Raw genomic sequence first — 2,476 nt, forward strand, 5'->3', positions numbered from 1 at the left:
GTAGCAAATATATTTCTTACTCGATAGTGAGACCATAGCATCACCTGACCATTCATCTTTGAACAAACCAGGCGTACGGTGATCAAACTTAGCTACCTCAGTGTTGTAGTCACGTGGGAACCAATCGTATTTATGCTCCTTGAAGTGGGTTCGTAGCTCAGGCTTAATACAGTCTTGAAATGGATTATCACAGCTGAAAGCGATATAAGCCGAATCAGTGACCATCTCCTGATACTGGAAGTCAGAGCGATTGAAGTAGAAATCTATGCAGTCATAGTAAAACTGAAGCATGCGTAGCTTAGCAAGCTGATAAATAGCAATCGACAAATGGATTGGGTTCTTATTATTGAGTCGGCGCTTCTTCATCGTGATCTCACACGCATCATTAAGCTCCTCAAGACCATGGAACGTAAAGTGTTCGATCTTGTTCTTAATAGCTTTGTCACTCGACTCATACTTAACCTCTTTATGCTTGCTCATATCCATGCCAGGTCGACCAAAAGCACTGTTGCCTACCAGTTTCATCATCTCGGCAATCATAGCCTTAGACTTATCAACATCACCCTCTCGCCGGGCGTTTGATACAGCCTCCATAAATGGAGCAAAAGCTTTATGGGAGCTCGCTTTTATGAAGCTGTAAGTCTTGGTGATCTCCAAACCATGAGAGAGATACCACTTCAGCAAAGGTGCGTATATGAGAATCTTTTCACCAAAGTAGCTACCAATCAACTTGCGAGCTGGTTTTGCTCGGCTTTGCTTGCGCGCCTCATTGTGTTCGAACATGTGCTTACCAATGACGCTCTCATTCGTACAGTCGATCAGTACGTTCTTGAAAATTGGAGTCATCTCACCAAAGTACTGTTTAAGGTGTTCTGGTGTTCGAATATCACATTCAAGAAAGCCGAATACTTTGTCTGCTGTCATCGATGATACCATCATACGCTTCAACCGTAGTCAATCGACCGCATGGCATCTCATTACCAAGGGCCCCTAGATATAGAGCGTTAGCGTCGTATCCGATAATTTTTTTGCAGATCTTACCTCCACGAATCTTCGTCTCGTGTCGCTTAGCATACCTGTTGAATATAATTGATGGTCCACCAGCAATGTTAGCTTTTATTTTCCCGTAAATCTCAGATTCCTCCTTGTCAATCGAAAATACCAATCTGTCTGCGTTAAAATCATACGGTTTCTTGTATCTGAACCCCCTAAGAGACATATCTTTTCGAGCGGTGTTGCATGAAATGCAGCTGATCAAGATATTCCCATCAGTGTGCCCAAGATTGTTATTGATTCTATCAGCGGAAGCGGTATCAGCAGTCAGCTGACAGTAGCATAGACCACACAGATACTTTTGCTTTTGCAGCAATGTATTCACGTGCTCGAGCGTCATACCAAATTTTCGTTTTGCCTTAGCATCCTGACTCTTGTAGCCAGCCATGCGCTTCGCTGGAAATCGGAATGCGTTAGCAGGTTTCTTATCCGGATATTGGAGATTATTGAAGCAGGTCTGATACATGACCTTCTCTGAAAGACCAGGTAGGGACACTCCATCCGAAAACATATCCAGATCGAAGCGCTTAAATAGCTCTCGCTGAGCCTTGATAGCTTTGGTGAAAGGGACTACGTCGAGATTATTGTACCAGATCAGTAGGTCTTTGATCGATTTCATCTCGTAGTAATCCCACACGAACTTCACTCGTTCGTAGTCATCGCTCGTGATGCTCGTTCCACGGAGCTTGCTATCAAAAGCTGACTTAGGCGGGATAGTATTCTGGTTTAGAACATTGAACGCGGTGATGTACTCGTAAGGGAAAAGACCCTTACCAAGACCACAGACACATCTAATTTTTTCATCGCATTTGCAGCCACCGAGATATGTTGTAAGATACTTGTCGTAGCTGGTACCAGCTGGTACATAGTTAGTGATATCAAGCATTTTCATGTCTGATGTAGCAATGCACAAGTAGCTGGGGTTCTTGATGACAGATTTGATGTTGTCGGTACCAATTACGGCAAACAAATCCTTCTTAATCAAGTTAATATCGTATCGACCAGAATTGAAGCCGAATACTGGTACTTGGTCAAGCTGCTGTTTCAGTTTCCCATAATCAGACCTTTGCTTACCAAAACCAAGACTGCTTGAAAGTCAAAGAAGCTGGCATACTTCCCCACTTCAATCCAACTCTCCACATCGGACATCTTGTAGGTCTTGCCAATATTTACTCCTAGAATTTCCATACCTGTCAGACCATGAGCATTGATGATTTTTTGTAGAAGCGACTTATACTTATTGACACTGTACTGCTGAATCTTCAGCGATACATCACCGATGTATTTGAACATATCCGTCAGCAGCAACTTCGGATCGTCATTCACAAAGCAGCGCACCTCATCGGTTAAGCTATCAGCTACGGATACAGACACAGGAATGTGTTCGTTCGTGAAGACAGTATTCTCCCCGTGTTGAGTCGCG

Source organism: Phytophthora parasitica, assembly GCF_000247585.1.
Source record: "Phytophthora parasitica INRA-310 unplaced genomic scaffold supercont2.52, whole genome shotgun sequence".
NCBI lineage: Eukaryota > Oomycota > Peronosporomycetes > Peronosporales > Peronosporaceae > Phytophthora > Phytophthora nicotianae.